The 22,357-nt window shown below is 40.8% G+C and overlaps 1 protein-coding gene across 1 annotated transcript in view; it reads right to left on the bottom strand.

The window, feature by feature from the left end:
- The window catches only part of NCALD (neurocalcin delta), a 62,644-nt gene that overhangs the window by 18,036 nt on the left and 22,251 nt on the right, over positions 1–22,357 (bottom strand). The gene's annotated exons all lie outside the window — the stretch shown is intronic.

Raw genomic sequence — 22,357 nt, forward strand, 5'->3', positions numbered from 1 at the left:
TAATTGTCCTCGTAGCCAGAAATTTGATCTATTATTAAGTAATAGTAATCTGGGTGGTCACAGCTCCTTGGAACAAACCTCTTTAAAAAAGAAAGGAGGAGAAAAAAAAGTACCCAGACAACAAAATTGGAAATTCATTTCCCTTAAATTAACCATCAAGAAATATGATTGGATACAGCTTCTGTTAAATCACCTTAATTATATTTTATTTAAGGCAAGTTGCTACATATCACGTTGTGCAGCAGATTTACTAACGACTGATGCCCTTTGGGGTTTAAGTGTTGGCTCCAAAAGGCAACATCATCAGTTTTAGTGGAAGCTTAGCATTATACCTGAACTGTGGGAAGCTATTCAACAGAAACCTGCTTGAGAATTTGTCATGTGAATGTCAGTTACAACTAAAATCTGATGTATGGATGACTTAAGTAGAATTGTAAAATAATTTATACAAGACTCCCACACTGTTGTCAGTATGGAGTCTCTGGGCCGCAGAGATGGATTTATTAATGATGTCTGGAGTGGCTAGTGAGCATTCAATAAAATGACCTTTCTAGACCAAGGTAATACTTTTAAGAAACTAAGAATACTACAGTATTGTTACATACCAGAAGCATCTAGTGAGAAACATACTACCATTTGAAGCCAATCTACTACCTCTCCTATTTGGCACTGGGGACAAGAAACTGAGGCTCCCTGGGTTGATGTTAATTGTTTCCTGTGGTGAGAAGCTCCCCTTCTCCCCAAGGTGAGTTTGAGCTCCCCAAGGCAGCTAGAGGACTGATTCCTTAATATCCTGTATTCTTGGACCAGAATGACCAACAAGCTTTATTTCTCAAGGGTAAAATGGTAGGATCCATCCTAGATCTGTCTGTGTCTCCACAGAATCCTCTGATACCTGTCTGGTAACTACATATCTAGTCTTAACCCGTTGCCTACTCAGTTGATGGAGAACAGGCTCCCCTGTTCACAGACAGGAGGCTGAAAGGGATGAGGAGTCCTTCCTGATGGGATTCTCTCCATCTCCTGACCGTTTCAGGGGCCTGGGTGACTACCTTGATCCAAATGATGTCTTTTCCTCCAAAGTCTCTCCAAAACACTTGGAAAGTGGAAGATGCCACCTCAAAGGTAAATTTTTTCAATTGCTTTTCCTCCCTTTCATCCTGATCAAAAACTACTGTACAGTTTTTAAGTAATCCAAGCTCTCAATACCCTGAAAATAGCAAAAACGTCCTTGTTTCATAGGCCTGGTCCAACAGCTGCTGAGGCAGCTGAAGGTTGCATTGCCTTCAGTGGTTGTTGGACAGGGTCCATAATAAACAACCTGGGAATTAGCTAAGTGAATGGATTACATTAGGGCAGCCAGATGGGTTTATGTCAGGCAAAACAACATGAGCAGGGTCTGTCAGCAGGACAGAAAATCAACTGGACATGTAAAGTGGCCAGGCTTAGTTTAGAGCGGCACCAGTTTAATGAAAAACAAATCAGTAAAATCCCCAGAGTAGGTAGCAGCTACCCACACCCACAGTCAGCAGCTATTCCACAGCCCCAGGCGCAGCACACTTTTCAGACCATTAGAGTAGAGAAGGAAGATCTCTGACTAATGTGCAAGCCAGCTACAGTAGGAGCTGCTTTGTAATATCTCAAGCATTTGAAAAGGCAAAACTCGGCTTGCATGCTTCCAGTCCAGAGTCTTTTGAAAGATAAAATAGTGAGGTAACAGGTGGGCAGTGGCCTTCAAGAGGTTGCCAATAAGAATGTGTTTCAGTCCCAAAAATTATGCCTTTATAGCTGCACACGGCTGCAGGTGCAACATATCTCTACCAAATAATAAAAAGTACAGAACAGCTGAACAGACTGCATTGCATTGGTAGGAGCAAAATATCACAGTTAGAAAAATCTATGTTCTCCAGGCACAGAGGGAGAGCTAACCATATGTGGCTTGCAGTAAGGGGTTGAAATTCACAGCCGCTGTGATGCCAGGCAACACAGTCAAAACCGGTAGGATTATTTCTGAGTCCACTTGTGATGAATTTGTATCATGTTCTTTGCTCTCCAGATTGTTCCTTATTAATAGGTGGTGTTCTAGGAACTGTAACGATGGGATTTATTGTGCCCATTCTATCAACAACAGATCAAAATGCTTTTGCAGTCCAAGTACAGAAAATCCTTAAAGACACTTGAAGATCCTTATAATCACTTTATACACTGCTGCCTGCCTCTTCAGGATAGACTAGATTATGGGCAGAGTACAGTGAACTAAGAGAATGTCAGCTAACAATAATAGCAACCAATACACAGAATGACATAAAATTGGATCTGATTTTTAGGCATTTTTTCACACTTTAAGACCTCTGTAGATCTTTCAAATTTCTAATAAATGATTAAATGTTAAAAATACAGCAATTAAATAGTGAACGGCAATCGCAGGGGCAAAGTAATACATTGACAATACTGAGAAATGGATGTTGTAGGTATACTAAAAAAAGACTTATTTTGTTTAATTGTATTTCTACAACCTCTTCCTCTGATACAATGGTGTTAAACATAATATATATATTAGTGACTTCCTATATTGGACAACCTGACATACAAAAATATTATGGACTTAATTCTGAAGGCAATATTGTTTGTAAAATAACGTGATGTGTTTATGGCTTGAAGGGTTGATACCATTTCAGCCAACAACTACAGAAGATTGGAAAAGAAAACATCACTGTGGTGTGGTTGCTATGGAAAGAACCTCTGTTCACTGATTATTGTAGGGCATGTCATAGGCACTGCTCCATAAAGTAAACAGAGCTCTGATCAGGTCTAGGTGCGGAGTTTTGAAGATGAGACTGAAGACAGGCCTTTTTGACAGACCATAGGCTGTTACAATACAACATTTAAGAGAATAAAGAAGTGAAGTAGTGACTGACACCACACCAACTGACTTCCCCTGCAGTGCAGTATATTGTGTGCTGACAGGACATCGATGCTGTTACAGCCCTCTCCTCAAATAGGGAGAACTGACCAGGCAGAAAGGCAATGAACATTTACTCTACCATGTGTCTCTTGTCAGCAGTTTGCTGCTGCTGCTCACATACAGTTGTTACCTCGATCTGAAACCTCAGGGTAATGCAAACATACTGCCTGCTTTAGCAACAGCCTTGCAGGATCTGGGAAGCTGCAGCAGCCAAGAGCATGCAGCTAACTCATTGCTGTGTGAATGCAGTGCAAGCATCTAAACACATTTCCTTAAAAGAAATCAAATGTATTTTTTCTGTTGGGGGTTTTCTATAATAACCAAGTGCTAGCAACACATTTCTAACAATGTTCTTGCTCTTCAAACTTGACAACCCTCATATAAAGATAACCTTTCTTTTTCTTTTTTTTTTTTTTTCTTGGTTGAGCTTAGTCCACCACAGATAGCAAGACCTCTTAATATGGATTTAGGCTTAAACCTGGAGGAAAGGCCACTGCTGAGAAAAAGTAAAATGTGAAAGGGGCACTTGTCCGGGGAGAAGTGTTGCTCTAAAAATGGACAATTTAGAATATTGGGTACTTCGTAGCTAGCAGGGTACAAAGCACCTGAAAGGTGTAAAGAATCAGTTTGGAGGCAAGTCCTGCCTGATATATTTCCAGTGGGGATAGCAAGACAAATCACACCATAGGCTTGGCTACAGTGTAGCTGTAAAAACTGTGTAAAAATGAAGGCAGAAAACTTTTCAGAAAGAAACAATGAAAGATCTATTTTGTGATTTCAGTGTTATTCCACAATTTAAAATTAGAAAGCACTAGATAACAAAACATGAGCTTTAGGGAGCAATCTTTCAGTGGCAGAGGGAAAACACTGGACAATGCAGGAAGCCTTTTACACAGGCGGTTTATACAGTCCTAAAGCCACAGGATGCACACAGAGGCAATTCTGGGGCATGGATGGAGGAAGTTTCAGTTACACACCACTAAAGCAGGCAGGACACTTCTCCAGCATACCTCAGAAATCGCTGGATGGTGGTTACAACAGTACCAGCTTGCTTGACTAGTAATATGGCTCTGTAATATTTCAGAAAACAGGGATGAACAATCTCATTATTGTACGTCTTTATAAAACTGCTGTTTCTTGGTTTCTTACACACACGGTCTGACCTGTTTCCAAGAAAGAATCCACTTGTGGGAGCAGTGCTGTCTTTAACACTTCTAACACATAATTTGAGAATTTCCTTGAGAATAGCAATCGTGGGATTTCAATCTCTGCTGAGCATCTGAAGAAGTACCTGAGGACTGCTGGTATGAGCCAAAGGCTGAGCCGGACAACAGCATCACTCTGAACCAGTGCTTCTACCAGGCAGCTGCGAGAAAGCAGTGCTCCAGGACTAGTCAGTCCCCTGTGGCAACGCCTAATGCCTTGTTTGCAGCAGGAGTGCTTTCTGCAGCCCCTGTGGTTCTCCACTCACCATCACCACTATCGTTTTTCCTCCAGAGTAACTGCTGATAGTTACAAAAACCCAGATGTGTGACAAGTGGACTTACATACACCATCTATCCCTCAAGCTGTCTACATGTCTGGATGTGTCAGGGATCTCACCTTCTTTCATATCTTACCAGCAGTAGTCATCGGCTGCCACTGCATACCAGCCTCCACAGTACAGCGTATAGGGCTCCCTCAAGTTAAATTCTCCTGCCATCACTTTCTGCCACTAGTTCCAGTCACATTTCTGCCTGTCACTGTGCAACTCTGCTCTGTCACAAGCTCAAAGAAGGGGTACTGCTTTGTTCTGGTTGATCAAAACTCTGGCTGACCAAACCTTGCAGCACAGCATCCCCTTACCCTGCCATAAGGAGGGATGTCAGGGGGAGACTACAGTGCATCTCGGAGCATGAGACTTGGCTGCAGATGTGTTCGAGGGCTTCCAGGCCAAAATTTTGCCCTGTTCTCAACACTTTTCACAGTAAGAGCTACTCTCTTCCGCCTGTGCTACCTGCTATCATTGCTTAGTAAAGCTTCAGATACCAAAAACCAGTACACCAATTACAGGACATGGCAGCCTCTGCAAATCCTGTTGTAATTTGTGATCCAATGTACAACTGTTTCAAGATGCATCTCTGGTTATTCTTTGTCTGTGCCCTTGCAGAATGGGAGAAGGTGTGTACATTTACAAAAGTGAAGGCCTTGGTGAACACCTTCTGGTATAAAAGCCCAGTTTCCTCCATAAGGTCAGTTATTCCTTCAGGCTATAATACTGCTAAATGCGGTACAAGCTATGTAATGAAATGCTGCAAAGCAGCAGCTATGTCATATGACGCATTTTCTTCTGATCTGTGTATACTGTTTTCCTGTGGCTGGAATGCCAACATTGCCATGGCCTGATCATGAATGCAAATGCAACCGTAAATGTGGGCAGTTCATTGTTTGTCATCTTGTAGCTCTCCGGTGGGACTCAGGTGAGCAAGGCAGGAACGTGTGTTCGGAGCTACCCTGCAGCACAGGGAAACTCTGTAATTGTTCACTGAGCTCCTGACGAGCAGGTCGGGCAGAGCGCTCTCCTTTGGCACTGCTCTTATTTTGCCCTTCTGATGTTCACAGCCTCAGAGCCGCCTCCAGTGCTGCTCTCCACCTTCCAGCTGGAAATTTCAGTGCCAGTGCAGAATCCCATTCGTGAGACACAGTGCTTTTTGTTAGAGAGGCAGCAGTGCTGGAAAGAATAACTTCTCAGGTTTTAGCCTCTTGACGTCAAGCGCAAGCACTACCTGGTCAGGATATTTTTCTCCTTGGTTCTAAAGAAAACTACCACCTAGGCTCTTGAAACCAGCCACTTTTTTTCCTTCTAGCCATTTCTAGTTTGTTTTCACACATTCATTTGAGTAACCAGTGCGAGAATGCTTGCCAAGAAAGGCTTTTGTTTAATTTTTTAAAAACCAACATCTTGGAACATATTTTTGAAAGAAAACCAAACTTATTAAGAATCACAGGGGGACTTAGCAAAAAAAAAAATGTATGCAGAGTAAAATTCTGAGCCTTGCCATCCTCAATTTGTCTGCTTATATTGGCAAACAGCAAAAAAAGGGATAAAATTAATGAGCAAGATTCATTTAAAAAAAAAATGGACACACTTATGAATATTCATGAGGAACAGCAGTAAATGGATTTGCAGTGCAGTGTAATGAGTACCCAAGGCCTGAAACATATACTATGGAGTAAAACTTCTGGCTAAAACTATAGCAGACATTGAAGAACAGAAAGGAAGAATAATTCAGAAATGAAGAGGAAAGAAGCAGAGGAAAAGTTGTGGATGGGATAATCATTCAGTATTTATGCTTTATTTGTCAACAGAAGGAACAGGAGACACAATGTGCCACCAAGTTACCCATTGGTACTTCATAACATGTTCATTACAATAAAATGTAGCTCATTTTGTACTAGGTTCTTAGTCTTGTTCCAGGATCTTGATGTTTTCACTACTGCAAGTTACTCTCTTGTTTTGTGTCACCTTCCTGCTCCTCCAACCCCCTTACTGAGGATCCTTCCCCTACGAAAGGTACCCTTAACTGCTCCTTTGACAGTATTTTTTCCATGCTTTCCTGCTACAACCCCCAGGACAAACTCAAGAAAAGAAATAAAACCTTTATAGGTCTGTGCTTTACTTGAGGTGGGCAGTCCAAGCAGGAGCAGCTGCACGGAGTTCACCTGTTTCAAACTTGGAGATGCTTATGCATATCAAACATCAAAAGTCCAGGCTCTTATCCCTTCAGATTTACCCTGGCAGAGAAACGCTACAGCTGCTCCACGTTGTCTCCTGTTTCTCTTTATCATAATTCTTTTGTGCATTTTAGCAATGAGGGCTGGTGTGGCGGTAGAAGAGGGAGAAACAGCAGAAAGGCAGTACCCCTGTCAATAAATGTTAGTACATTAATACCAGGGTCTTCAGCATCAGTGGGTTAACCAGATAGCAGCCTAGTGTTTATCATGTTACTCTCAGCAATGCCCACGGTCTTGGCTGGAATTGTTTTGAGACCAGTAAGTGGTGTTTCGTCCTCAAGCAGCAAAATGGATGATGCCCTCACACCTCCTCACCTCTGCATCAGCTTCAGCATCGCTGGGGCTCCCAGAGGTCTTTGTTTCTGAAGTGTTTCCTGTAAGGCTGAGTGTGTGGTACGGGAAAAATGACCAGGCATGAGTATCTCTAATACTGGGAGAAGAGCACGTTATGCAGATTTACACAGCATGGCATATTCTGCAGTGATGCCTCTTGCATTCACAGTCAGTCACTCTTTCCATCTTAAAGCCTTACATTTAGGACTCAGAGCTTGTCTATGAAAATGCTCCTAACCAAAATGTGTTGTACATCTATCCATTGGAGAGGAGTGTCCCTATTTGCTTATACGGATTTTGTTTAATGGACTCCCTTTGCTCCACCTCCACCCACCAGATTTTGATAGTGTGGGGGCATTACCAGGTTTGTTCTTAAGCTACTGGTGTTCTTCAGCTACTTGCTGCTGCATTGAGAGTGCAGCCGTTACATGGGAGGGTGGAGGTCACTCACCTTAGCACAAAATCTCTGCCACTTCAGACAGAGTGCACATAAGCACCTTCAGGAAGGTTGTCTGGTCAATTAAGGTATAACCTCTGCCTTCACATAGGGGTAGACGGGCAGTGAAGATGGCTGGAAAAGGGACTACTGGAGCTATGCAAATCAATCAACATTTCCAAATCCTACAGTGACCTTCCAAGATGCAAGTGGGTGTAAATGGGGCCCTGTTCTTCCCTGTGCATGTGAAGGTCAGTCTGGACCTCCAGCCTTGCTCAGCGCCCTGGACTTTGTCTGGAGTGGTTTGGGAGATGATGCAGAGGACCACCACCCTATGAGCAGTGCGAAAAATAATGCCGTAAGTGTTGGTCAGTCATTCCCCAGGCCCAAGCACCAAAGGCTTCACTCCCCCAGAACAGCTTGAAAGTAACATTTGCTTAGTGAGAAATACAGAAATAAAGAAGAAGACAGAAACCAGACAAGAAGAGGAAAACTCACACAGATTTGGTTAAGCCCTCTTCCCAGACTCCCAAAGGGTCTCATTATTTACTTTAATTTCTTCCTCATTCTTTAAGAGATCACAACAATAAAAGTCATGCCAATATTCACATGCTTTTTTGGTTCATAATCATTCATTTGTGAGAAGTTGAGGAGCAACATTTTACTGTAGGCTTTGTAAGAAAAAAAACAGTGATTTGTTCATTAATCCTGGGTAGAACCATCTAAGGTCTTTAAAATAACTAACTTTTTGTCTTGGCAGACTTCCGATGACTCTTTGGGGATTAGATATATATTTACATGTTTGTTTTCTTCAAACTCTATGGAAATAATATTTTTGTAAAAGTATTTTTGTCTTTCCTAATTTTATATGATTAAGGGCAAGAGAGACTTTGCTAACACAATACATTAGGACATCCACCCTCAGGAGGTTGCTCTTCCAGATTTTACTGCATTCAACTGTTTCACTGAGCACAAGACATTTACAGTATTTATAAACATGTGTGTTATGCTAATATCAGGGGAGCTGGCAAAATCTTTCAGCCTGTTCCAGCTGGAGGTGATTTTATCTAGTGGCGCCCTTTCAAAAGGAGACCATATATCAAGATCCAAATGACAGACATTTTCTGCAGTTATTGCATCTCCTATTATGAGAGCAACTTGTGAGCCTAAAGTTTCTTTGTTTAACAATCCCTTTCTGTACCACATTTCCTAAAATGCTCAAGGGCACATTTTTCAAGTGCTCGGCACCCACAATTAAACTTGGGCTTCTCAAAAGAAACACATCTTTCGTTTGGACACCTGTGTAATAGGTGGTTTCTCAAAAACCATCCGTACCCAGTAAACTGAGATCTCCCAGAAAATCACACCACTTATTTTGGTACCTAATGAAGGCCTGAGTGCTTTAGAAAAGCCAGCCTTCCTACATGTCTGTGTCACTGCTATTTGTCTTTATCCTGATACTCACATCTCCAGCTACATCAAACGTGGTTCATTCTCCTCTCTTCTGAAGTGCTTCTCTCCTTTGTGTAAGGCACTCACAGGTAGTAACATAATCTTCCCCAATGCTCCCAAGCGCACCAGTCATCAAATTCATCTAGCAGCAACTTTATCGGGTTTCTAATCTGTCCTACATCTCATTTGGTCCCCTTATGTAACCATATATGCAATACCTTGGTGGAAGGTAGTGGAAACTAAAGCAGAAAGCTACTGTTGCGCAAAGTAACATGAGAAGCTGATGCGAATTCATTATCTTGATTTTTTTATCTTTGTAAATAAATAGCATGTGACTCCCAAAGAGTGACATTTGTGCTTACTCTACCCTTAAAAAATCTGTTAACAGATGGTCTCCTATCCCACAGCAGAGACTTGGTGTTGACAGATAAAATGAAAGCATGATATTGGAAAAACCAGAGCCATTAACTGGCAAACTAGATATTTCTAAAGACTTTCTTATGGTGGGGAAATGAATGATGGTGGAGGTTCCTACCTGGAGAGTAACTGTGAGTTTTTGTTCCATACTGAAGAAATTGAGTGGAACTTTCTCTGGGAAAGTAGGCAATAGGAGAGTGGGAGTGGGAGGTTCTGGCAGCCAGCGCCAGAATCTTGCTAAGGAGATGGAAACAAGATGCACAAAGAGAATGTCAGAGTTTACACGTTCATAAGTATGAAGGGCCATGCCAGGCATGATTTGTCCAGTATCAAGCACTGTCAAGTGTGCCTAAACACAAGGGACCTAAAGTAAGAGGTGATATGGATGACTAAAAGAATTTTGTCAGAGTTGTAGGAATTTTTTAGAGCCTTTTTCAAAGAAGTTTCTGAATTGCAGATAAAGTGTTAATTTTCTCTTTGTGCATGTCTTATTTCTCAGAATTTTTACATCCTTGAACTTGAAAGATGAGTCTGTGAATTACTGGCCCTAGAAGAACAGCATCGGGTGGATGTTTTTTCAGTAGAACCCGTTTCCATCAGATAAGGCAGCTTAGCTGAAATCAAAATGTTTTGTCGAAAAGTGTGACATTCAGGAAAACAAATTCTGGGAAAATGTCAGAATTGATAATTTCAAATTTATCTTTTCCTTTTAATAAAACAAAAAGTTTCAGTGTGACTTTATCTTTTTAGTAATTTTTTTTTGGCATTTATATTAGATGTTAATTTTAGCATTAAAGTTGTTTTGACGTTATTGAGAAAACAGTTCAGTGCCAATTAAGTGAAATAACTCGGTGTTTCCAGATAATTTTTAACTTCGATCCCACCAGGAAATTTTGATGTTTTGTTCCAATTTGCAGTGAAAATAAATATAAATGTCAAAATTTCCTTTGGAATGGAAATTTCAGATTCTAACCAGCTCTAATCAACAACAAAGCCATCTGCTTTGTATTAATGACTTAGGGCAGTATGTTAGGCTGCAGAACAGGGTGATATTCTACTGTTCAGCATTGCTCATGGAAGTCAATGACATATGGCAAGTTTCTTGGTCTTAGATGTCTAGGGAAGTTTGAGGCTAGCCACTTTTATTTTATTCTTCATGCTGCCTTGCCAAATTCATGGAATTCATAATTCAAACCCAAGATTTTCCTGTGAATGTATGAGAAAACATCCTCCCAGTGACATATGGCACAGCCTACAGCCCCTGCATCTGAAGGGAACTCGTAATTCCCAAATTACAGTGCAGAAAGCTATTCTCATTTTACAAAAGTTTTAAATCGATAATTTAAATAAAATATTTGTTCCATGATAAATGCCTATTTTTGAACAATAATAGGAAGATAAATCTATTTGTTTTCAAAAGATATCTTCATCCAGATGAGTCATAATTTGAATTCTCTTTGAGAAGTAATTTTGACATGAAGGACTTTAGCACCAATAAAATAATATTTTAATTCTGTTTTAAGACAATGTCTTTGTTATGTTTCCTAAAAGCTCTTCTCTGTCTTCACAGATATATTCTTCGTGCTGTAGATAAGGTACAGGAAAACCACATAATTGCCCCCAAGGTGATCCAGCAATCCAGTCTGCTTGCTAACCTCAGCCATGGACCCCAGTTCAGACACTTGGATGTGCACTCTGAAAAGTTTTCTGTGGGCAAGAATGTATCCCCAATACAATTGGTGATGACAGTATCTCCTCTTTTTCCTAACAATCTGATGGTTACTCAAGCCACCTCAGGGTACCTGCTTCTCCCCACTCTATGTGGGCAGCTGACCTGAGAGGGCTGGATCCCAGGGTGTACAACAGGTATTTAATGTGGAGATACTGCTCTCTGTCACCTCTGAGCACCATTTGTGTACTAACCTGATGGGAAACTTAGCTTGGATATGATCTATAAGGTTACTGCAAGAAGATTTTGATTTGTATTTAATTTGAAAGTCAGAATGACATCCAGTCCTGACAGACCACTGTGAAAAACACAGCCCCATGTCTTATCCGACGGCTATTTCATGCATAACACAATGTGCTGCCTGATTTTAGAAATTACTCAACAGGAATGAATTTGAGAGTTTGAAAAACATGGTAAAGGTCGGTAAGCAAACTCCCTTAAGAGGCATAGAAAAACGTTGTACAAATTAAGTGCAAAAATAATTTGCTGTGCTTCTCTGTCCATCTCTCTCACACACATACAAATAAATGCTTGTGTAATCTTTATGTTCTTGCTGTTACTTGTTATCAATATTAAGTCTAGGCAGTAGCCACTTACATAAACAATACTTTTTCACAAAGGAGCCTTTGTAATGACATCTATCATATAGTTACAGTACAGACTGTAGTAAAAAACCCAAACTGTTTGCTAGAATCATAGAATCATAGAGTCATTAAGGTTGGAAAAGACCTCTAGGGTCATCGAGTCCAACCATCAACCCAATACCACCATGCCTCCGAAACCATGCCCAGAAGTGCCATGTCTACATGCTTTTTGAACACCTCCAGGTATGATGACTCCACCACCTCCCTGGCAGCCTCTTCCAATGCCTGACCACTCTTTCAGTAAACAAATTTTTCTAAAATCCAATCTAAGCCTCCCCTGATGCAGCTTGAGGCCATTTCTTCTTGTCCTATCACTAATAACTTGGGAGAAGAGACCAACACCCACCTTGCTACAACCTCCTTTCAGGTAGTTGTAGAGAGCGATAAGGTCTCGCCTGAGCCTCCTCTTCTCCAGGCTAAACAACCCCAGTCAACGAAAATTATTTACATGTTCCTAGCATTACACAAACTGCAGTGAGGAATACTGTATAAAAACTAGGACTGAATCTAGACTGAAAAATCTGAATTATTGGTTTGAAAACTTTTCTGCCATCGCTGAAAATTTGCTGTAAATTCAACTAAGATGATCTTCTCCACAAATAAATGGGTTAACAGCATTTCTGCCTTCACTATTAACATCCTCCAAGGAAGTAAACAAAGTTCATCAGATAACTGTTTTCAGACAAACAAACTATTTTTTTCTCATGTGAACAACAAGCAATTTGTATTATTATTGTAGAAATGTAGAAGTGGCAGAACAAGAAATCTTCTTTCCAAAGTTTATCTTTAGGAAAACCAGATTTTATCCAACCTGGAATAAAATGCCACTTTTCACCACTTCCTAATAACTGTAAATAAATAGAAATGCTGATCCCATTATATTTTTAGGCCAGTTTACTTTTATCTCTTTGCTGTTCTCAAGACGTCAGCTTCTTTGAGATTTCTTATATATGTCTTTTAGTGCTTCTCTCCATTTCTCACTTCCTAGGACTTTTACGTATTGTGTTATTGTATAAAACTTTGTTCTTTCTTTGATGTTTTATTTCTTTTTTCCCCTTATCTCTTACTTTTCACTACTATTTCTTAGCTCCCTAGAACAAACACCATCTGTCTTATTTTTTCTATTATCTTTGAAAAAGTCCATGTCATATAATTTCTCTTAAATGTGTCTTATTTCTTCATATTTCTGTTCATTAGCATTTCCAAATATTGGCATTTCCCACACCATACACTGTGTTGAAACAGTATCCTAGCAATGAAATATATTATGGCCAAAGCAGCAGGGTTTGGAAACCTTGGAAGGAGACCATCTACAGCTTAATCTCCATGTCTTTTTCTCTAATTAAATAATCCAAATGGAATAGGTATGGAAGACTTATTCTGCATCTAATTCCTAGAAATTTATTACCATTTCATCTGCTATGCTTTCACCTTGCTGCTTTTGTCTTAACGGTAGAGTACCAGTGCTGCTGTTATTAAGAATGGTTTCTGAACTCTGAATAGCATCATCACCAACGTTTGATTAGAATTATCAGATTCTGATGGTCTGATTCCTTTTCCTGGGAAACAATACTTTTCAGACATGGAAAGGAGGGGAAACGTGTGTGAGTGTGTGAGAAGTTGACTCTAATAAAATTTTTTTGCCTGTAGCTAACAGAAGATTCACCTGTTACATGATGGCTAATATTTCAGATCCGTTCAGCCATGTGTGCTTTTATGTAATCATAATCTCACCGACAGACACCTCTATCTCTGGCATTTTTTATTCCAGTTTCCTTTCTTGCTCTGTATGCTCTGTATGCCCCGTTCTTTCTACAGTACCCATAACCTCTCACATTCTCCGTATCATGCCTTATAAAAATAAAGGCCTTGTACTTTAAATACCTCCTTCTCACTGCTTGCTACATACAGCTTTTAATATGTCCTTAAAATATCTTCAGCTGACAATTCTCTCTTCCACATCTTCTTAACTGATAAGTTCAGTCCCAACCCACGCCCTGGACACGCCACGCTTCCTCTCACTTCATGCATCAAATATTTCCTAATTCTTCTGCTACCAATGTTATGAAAACCAGTGAAGCTCCACTGCTTAGAAACAGGATGAACACTGAAGAATCAGCCCACTGTTTGTAAAGTGCCATATAAAATCACCATACAAATCATTTATTCAATAATAAAAGCACATCCTGTTCCACCAAACATGTCTCATATCTTGATGTTCTAATGACTTCACTGGAAAGTCACTTAAATCAGTGAGCAACACAGGCATCCTCCTGAGAATTGCCAAAGGAATCCTCCAAGAAAGATTAAGAAATTGATAACTATTGAAATATATAGATAAAAACTAAATTTCTACTTGGTTTTTCTTTATTAAAAGAAGGATATTCCCTGGGAGACCTACTGCTTTTTAATGAATGTTCTAGGAAAGGGAGCTATTAATGAAGAAACAGTACATACTTCATTGCAAGGTGCTCTAAAAATCTATCACTCAGTTAAATTAAAATAAGGATGTTTTCACATTAGTCTCCACAGGATGATAAAACAGTCACTTATCAACAGTTTACCACCCTGCACTTGGTAAGATTCATTTGATCTCAATCTAAATGAAAGATGTAGCTATCATCATATCATGAACAGAGTTCAAACCCACACATCGTTCATTCATTTGAGATCAGATGGGAACTGGTTTCAGTGATCTCACACTGATTTGTGAGACCTCCTATCACCATATCTTGTCATTCCTCTGAGTTTTAAAAAGTTGGCAGTAAAGTTGGCTTTGGAATTGGTTTTCAGGCACTCAAGAAAAAAAAAAAGAAAACCCCACACAACAACTTTGGGAGAAAGCCAGAATTTTCTTGGAAGATTCCTTGATGAAGGAGTAGGAGTAGGATAGAGCAATATCCTTGATTTTGGCAGCAAACCTTTCTTCTGGCAACTTCATTAAAAAGCCATTCCACTTTATGAGTTATCAGCAAAGAGCTGGCATTTCTGAGTGTGACTGATGGTCCTCCCTGTGCTAACAAAATTAGAAACATTAATAATTCTTAGATTAATTCTTAGAAAATTTCCAAGAGGCAAACATTTCCTTATTTTTAGACACATGTTTTCTGCGTAGTCAAAGCAGTAGAGGCCAAAGTTCAACTACATGTATTTCACTTAAATGATGGGATCCCTGTACTCTGAGTTTTACATGTGCACAGAAACAAGTGTACATCAGTGCTGTGTAGGTGGGGGGCATCCTATGGTGAGCCCCCAATTCCCAGTCCCTGAATAAATCCTGATTTATCTCACAGAAACCTGGAAGCAAGTCTTCTTGCCCATGTATCTATATATCTTTCCAAATAAGCAAAGGACCTGGACATAGTAGGGCCTCTAGCAGGAACTACCAGGGACCAGGAATGTGAGTGCGTGGGGGACAATCCCTGTCCCATGAGGCTGGCTCAGCCATAATGAAGTTTTGCATGTGACTAGCAGGTGGCAAAAAACCCTGTATTAGCCAAGAGGTGAGGATCCACACTGGAAGCAACATGGTCTGCTGGAATCCTGGCACAACAGTTGTTGCAGTCAAAAAGCTGAAAGTCACAGAATCATAGAACAGTTTAGGTTGGAAGGGACCTTTAGAGGTCATCTAGTCCAACCCCCCTGCAGTGAGCAGGGACATCTTCAACTAGATCAGGTATGTTCATGAAAGAACTCCAACACGTGATGGGATGGATGTTCTGTGAGAGGCTGTGGCATAGCTGTACCATGGAAGCAGATGCTTGAGTTGGCTCTGTGTAGCCCCACAAAACAAGAAACATGGTGGAATATGGTGTGAAAATACCCAAAATGATTCTGTCTGCTGCAGTACTGGAAGCACTATAATCTGATTAGCATGAAGGATTAATTATATAATATTGTTTAGCCTGGGGAAAAGGAGGCTGAGGGGAGACCTTATCACTCGTTACAAGTGCCTGAAAGGAGGTTTTCATGAGGTGGATGATGGTCTTTTCTCCCAAGTAACAAGCAATAGGATGAGAGGAAACAGCCTCAAGTTGCACCAGGGGAGGTTTAGATTGGATATTAAGAAATATTTCTTCACTGAAAGGGTTGTCAGTCATTGGAACAGGCTTCCAAGGGAAGTGGTTGAGTCACCATCCCTGGTAGTATTTAAGACATGTAGATGTGGTGCTTAGGAACATGGTTTAGTGGTGGACTCGGCAGTGTTAGGTTTCTGGTTGGGCTCTATGGTCTTAAAGGCCTTTTTCAACCTAAATGATTCTATGATTCTAGGTTGCTCAGAGCCCCATCCAACCTGACCTCGAATGTTTCCAGGGATGGAGCATCTACCACCTCTCTGGGCAACCTGTTCCAGTGTTTTACCACCCCCACAGTAAATATTTTTTTCCTTATATCCAGTCTAAATCTACCTTCCTTTAGTTTAAAACCATTACCCCTTGTCCTGTTACAACAGGCCTTGCTAAAGAGGTTGTCCCCATCTTTCTCATAGTCTTATAAAAAGTTGAGGGCCTGCTGTGAAATAATGCAGGTTTCATGACTTAGATTTTCCCTGTTGCTCATTCAGGGGAAAAAAAAGGTCTTTCTGAAGTTTTGTGTACCCTTTTCCACCAACTGCTTAAATATGCATATGGAAATCCAATAGCGGCTTTGCTTTCTGACTGGAGGTCTATATTAGCACTCCTGGAAGGCCCCACATGCTGCCTCTTAGTAGGGTACTAGCAGGTGGTCCTAAATGGCACAAAGTTTGTGTGTCTTCACTCTCTTTTTACACATGAAATGGATAGAAAAGGATAAATACTGCAGAACTATATGAGAACAGCTAAAAACCATGGCTAAGAGCCGTATTTGTGAAGAAATGTCTTCACAAATCTTTTGTTTGACCACCTGATAAGGTAAATGTAAATGGACTCTCACAGGTACCTTAGGGGGTCCGACGAAGCAGTGAGCCCCAGGCTAAACACAGGAGAGAAACTGGCTGCTTGTAAATGAATTATTGTTAATGCACTAGGAACACGACAGAAAGTGTAATTTGCATATTTGGAGCAGAGACGGATATTAGTGGAGGGGGAGGTGGTCAGTAACCTCTTTGGAGCAGCTGGTAAGCAGTTAGCACCTGAAAAGCAGCGGGTTAGCAAAAGCATGGTGAGAGGTGTATTGCAGTGGGCCACAACCTGTGCCAAACCTGAGACCATGGTCTGTATTAGACACCTCAAGCTCATTTTAAAGGTTTTATATAGGCCTCCTCTTCAGAAACAGGACTGTGAGGCCAGAATTAGAGTGGCCATTTTACAAAAGATCTTTCTCCTAGACATGATTATACATCTCTGTACTTCTCAGCTGTCTGTGTGAGCTCATTCTGATTTGCACACCTTATGCTGTCTCAACAACTTCATTTTAAAGGAGGCATGTCTGGTGACAAACATGTCTGGAACCCACTGATTTTGAAGACCCTGGGGGGACTCCATGAAGGCCTGATTTCAGCCGATGCTTCTTGGTTCTTGGTTCTTGGGACAGTTGACTCCTGCTGATGAACTGAGGTTGGAGGCTACTTGAAACCAAGTGGGAGACCTCAGGAAAAAACTTTTTTCCAGGTGTGACCTCATTCCAGCCCAGGCTGTAATTCTTTGATGATTTCTCCATGTAGATTCCAGCCTGTGACATTCACCAGTATATCTCAAAGGCGGAGTCTGCTTTTTCACAGTATATAAATTAATCCAATAAAAATACCTCTCTTACAAATCTCTCAAGCCATTATGGTGACAACAACTGTTTCATGCTATAGGGGCAGGTATTCCCATGCACACATGTATTCACTTGCCTAGTTCTTGACTGGTGACAATAAAGAATAAAGAAATGGAGAAGGCAACTCCTGCATGCTATAATAGGTCTAAACATAGACACTTCACAGCCAAGCAGATGCTCAGTATTGCCAGCATCTTATCAGCTAAGAGGTTCGAGTTGTTCATGAAGCAAAGAAAGGGGATTTTTTTCCTTCTGCCCCAAGGTAGAAGGCAGAACTGGACTTCTTAGGCTAAACAAGTAGCAACAACTTGAGGACATACCTCCAAATGCCCTCTGCACGAAGCAGTACATGGGGCCATGACGAGCATGGACATCCTAGTATTTTACACATTTCACCTAGAATCCAATTTTACTATTTATTAAATAAATAAAGTCCTTTTAGGCACAGCTTTAAAGTGGGTCCAAAATATACAAGGATGCTCAGGAAAGATTAGGCAGCTCAGGTTTATCATTAAATTAGTTGTTCTTCAGAATATGTGTGAGATGCTCAAGGAAAGTAGCCTCTGTATGTTGTAGCTGGACTGGTGAAAAGATGAAAGAAGTTACATTTTGGACAACAAAAATCCTACATTCAACAAGGGTTTGATACAGTGCCTAGCTAGGATGGTTCTGTTTCTCATTTCTGAGTCGTTCTATATATATCTGCGGACTTACCAACTTACTAATGGTCACAGAGGTGAATCAACAGTTTGTTTAAATTTGTATAATCTTACTGTATTACATATACACACATTATACACAAAGCACAGACTGTTTTTTCCAGTACTGTTGCCAGATCTAACATGTAAATTAAAGCAAAGCAAATAATTGATGCAAAAAGGGACAAAAATATCATCCATGAACTCAACAGTATGTTGTTTCTTAAAAAATGCCACCCATAAACTTTGAAAGCAATCTCAAACAAAAAAGCCTTATGCTGTTGATTTTATTCCTGCAGAAGACTATCTCAGCAGACTACCCCTCTTGTCTCCATTGAATGGCCACTTGGGAAATCACATTTTTCATCTGGGAGTTCTGCAGCTCTTATATGTTCCAAACCCATTCATTTACAAAGCTCTCTGGTAACAAAAGTGTATTTAATTAGAATTTGACTGAAAAATGTCTAGAATATCTCATTCACAGAGGAAACTATGGCTCCTCAATAAGATGCTCATCTAGAAACACACTGAGACACTACTGTAAGGTGCATTATAATCACCATGGAATAAGGATGTGTGGATGCATCTTATTATTTCTGAGAAAGACGCATAGATTAGATTGGTCAAGATAGGAAGCTCTCCAGATATTTCTTGAGATAGTCGCAGACCCATACTTAAGTAAGTAAATGGGCAAAGTTGCACTTGGTGTGACAGAAATGCACGTAAGTGCACTTGTATGCTCACACATAAACACTCACACTATTCAGGGGGGAGAGGTGCGGTGTGATGCAGGGGAGGTTCCACCAATTTGCAAGTAAAGACTCTACATTTCAGCAAGCACTGAATAAAAGGGTCAGGGATGCACAGCTTCTGAATTATAAGTAAATTCCCCCTCTCCAAAGCAATCTTCCTCATTCACAAAGAGATCCCACTCTTGAATTTCTGCAACTAGTTTCCAAGGGGTGTCACAAAAATTAAGCATAAGGTAAAGGCACATCTCACTGCATTAACATATATGCTCTAACTATATGAAAATAGGTGCAGGCTAGAAGACTTGAGAGATGAAGGCACACATCATCCAAATTTCAACTTTTCCAACTATTTGACTTTGAAAATTCACCTTTATCTTTTCATGTAATATGTGTATATGTACATGTATGAATTATATATATACACAACATATATATTTATATATGGGTGTGCGCATATGTGTATGTATATAACATTAGCTTAAATAATATAGAAAGATGGACACACTTTCAAGAGGAGAAAACAAGGGAGTCCTTGATTAGGTTACCAGGTAGGTTAGTACAAACCAGAGTGGGGAGCAGGCTGCAGAGGTGGGATGCCAGGCTGAACTGCGAATGCCTTGAGGAGAGAACCAAATGGGTCCTTCAGATCTGCTGGATGGGACAGATCTGAGGTCAGCCATTACAGCTGCTTCGCACAGAACTGACTGCACCTTCATGTGACCTTGGCACTGCAGGTCTGTTGAGCTGCTGCAGCGGGACATGTGATCAGACATGCACGGAGTGTGAAGCAGACGTTAGAAGCTGGGCATTTGCTTCTCTTCCATGACTGCAAACTAAAAATATGCCTTAAGTAAAGGATTGCCCGAAAATGTGCTGCTCACTGAAAGGACCCTCTCCTACTTCCTCTACTGCTCCAGGGAGTTTACGTTTCTGCTTTATGTAGGTAACTTTATTTCTGCCCTACACCTACTCAACCAGCCTAGGTGGCATGGTATTAAGCTTTCACCAAGTTATTTAGGTTAAGTCTGGAACATTATACTATTGTAGAATCTGTTCCTAAAGCCCAAAGCTCAAGCCCTCAAACAGCGGGACTCTACCACCAGGGGAAAGACACTACCTCTGAGAAACAGGTGAATGGGAAAAAGTTTAGGAAAATGAGAATTTTGGATAGTGGATAGGACACTGTAGGCATGAAATAATGGCAAGGGACACAATTACATAAACTGCATAAATAAAAGCAGCTTTTACAGCAACAAAATGGATTGCAACTTAGCAAAATAATTGCATAGCCAAAAATAAAGGCAAAACCATGAGAGCCAACCTTCATATGGTCAAAGGAGAAGGGTCTGTTGGGCAGCCAGCCTGCTCCATGCCATGGCTGAGAGGCACATCTATCATCAGTCAGCTATTCACCTGCCTGGCCAGAGGCAGCTGTGTGGTGGAGATGCTGTAAGCACTACGTAGTAGCAGGGACTGTGAGAAGCTACTATACACTGACCACATCTCTTATTGTGGGACTTTCTGCAGCCATTGACCCTGACCTAAACTCCCTTTTTTGGCATCTCTGTTTCCGTTTGGGGTTTCAGTGAGAATCCCGTGCTGGATGTTCCTCCATAGCCTGTGCTCTGCTTTTGATGGAAAGACAACACTGTCCTTTGCCCTGGTTTGCAAAATCTTTATATCAGTGATCATCGGCATAATTGCTGCTGAGATTGTGGTTGGCTTAACACATGAATAGCTTCAAGTCAGCAGCAGTACTAGCTAGAGCAAATGCTAACACCAAGAGGAGCCACGCAATAACAGCAAAACAAAGAAATCTCGTAACTCATCAAAAAGGCGATACCTAGTGGCTCCAAGTCAAGAAAACACTAAAGAGGAAGTTAAAGAGCATTGGACTACAGCAACTGTCTTTAAAAGCAAATGGGAGAGCACCCTGAACCTGCAGTTCTGAATTTACATCTCAGGAGCCACTCCTCTAAGGCATTCACTTTCCCAAAACTTCAGTCCATCAAGGAAGTCTTTGGTGAAGAGCTCAAGCACAGAGCAGCAAGACACAGATCCAAAGAAGTTTAGACACTGAAAGTAAAAGTGAGATGAGAAGTAGGGTCTCTCCATCCAAACGCGCTCAAGCCAAACAACCAGAAGTCCCTGCTCAGCAGCCATTTGTCCCTGGAAGTGTGTAGATGTCAGAGGTTGCCTTGTTATCACATTTCTGAGCATAAACCAAGTTACATACTAGTCTCAATAGAACTCAGCACCTACCTCATATTTGATCTTTCTTATGATCCAGAATCTAGTTGTTCCTTTGGCCTGAGAGAGTCTAGTGGGGATGCGTGCACAGGGAGATGCCACGGCTCTCATGACATGCTGGGGTCACCATTTAGAGACAAAATGTTAAGCTTAGGCAACCCTACATTTGTTTTCCTCTGTCCAGAAAGCTTTAATGAACAGATCTTTTATACTGTGACACATGGGGTAATGTTGCCTAAGTAAAGAGGAACAGACCAAGAACAGTCCGTGAGAGAACTAGGGGACTGTATGTACTGCAGTCCTGTTGACTCCATAATCTCCTGGGTAATTTTTGTCTTTCTTCACAAACCAGAAGTGCCACGATGTGGTGGAGAAGAAGACTCTTGCAAGGTCTCATGTTTTAATAGATTCTAGAGGTTTGTCCACGCAGTGGGGATGCTAAGACTGTACCTACAGTCACAACACCTGGGCAGCTTACCAGAAGCATCTGCAGGGCCCATGCAGGACTCTGCTGGTATGAACAAATACACAGAGAGAGGGTCCCTGGCTTAACCACATTTATTTGGGTGGAAAACAGAGGGTTCAAAGGACTTTCTCTGTCCTTTGGGGCTGTAGTGACCAGAACAAGAACTGGAAGCACCTGGTCTATTTTCTACACCATGGTTTTCACCTACCTCTTACTACTGCTAATACCAGTCCAATACTGATATTTTAGTCATTAAGATGTAAAGAAACTGTTTTCCTCACCCCTACTTAGAAGTTGTAGATGAAGTACTTGCTGGCATTTATTAATTAACTTCTGCTATTTTTCTCAGGGAAAATGACAAGCAATAGAAATGGAATTTTTTTTTCCTGAAGACTCCTAAAATGTCAGCTGTACCTTAGTGAATGGAATAAGAAGAACGTAATTAAACATCTGCTCTTTCACTCCTATAAATGACTGCAAAGCAGCCAGAAAATTCTGAAGGTTGTGGCCATGGTAACAGACACTAGCTTAGGAAAAAGGAAATAGCTGCAGTTATAATTCAACATAAAGATTGCTCATCTCCTTCCCAGAGCTGGAAGTTTACAATCAAAGCCTTGACGTATGTGCTGGCCCCTCTATTATGATTTCTTCCTATGTATGTGGCACATTTATTGTTAGAAACTACCGTTTATAAGAACA

This window comes from Phalacrocorax aristotelis, chromosome 2 (genome assembly GCF_949628215.1).
Source record: "Phalacrocorax aristotelis chromosome 2, bGulAri2.1, whole genome shotgun sequence".
Classification (NCBI taxonomy): Eukaryota; Metazoa; Chordata; class Aves; order Suliformes; family Phalacrocoracidae; genus Phalacrocorax; species Phalacrocorax aristotelis.